Here is a 437-nt window from a genome sequence, read left to right as displayed (position 1 = left end):
ATACCTTCCATAACATTTGACATTGATTTGTGATCTTGACCTTGGAGCTGGGGTGGTGAAAAGTGTATGTGACGCATGTATATGTGCATCTGGTTTCATTAAATTATCTTGATCCGATCAGAAGTTATGGGCAGGACAAGAGAAAGTTTATGGACGTACAGATGCAGATTATATTTTAAAACGACCCGCCTTCGACGGGCTTATAAAAAACATTTAGCAAAAATCAGTGAGGAAAAAAAAAGTAATAAGAGCTCAATAGCATTTCTGGTCACAATTTAGGAGCAAGTTATTCAGAAATTTAGGTTGTTTTTCACTTTTTTATGTCACTCTTTTACACCTGTGAATAATGAGTTTTATACAGAAACGTTTAATTAAAGATGGGGAAACCAGTTGAAGAGAATATACATACATATACATATATATATATATATATATAT

This window comes from Nematolebias whitei, chromosome 16 (assembly GCF_014905685.2).
Source record: "Nematolebias whitei isolate Nwh7 chromosome 16, NemWhi1, whole genome shotgun sequence".
Lineage (NCBI taxonomy): Eukaryota > Metazoa > Chordata > Actinopteri > Cyprinodontiformes > Rivulidae > Nematolebias > Nematolebias whitei.
The sequence above is the reverse complement of the archived record's forward strand: the minus strand, read 5'-3'. Positions refer to the sequence as shown.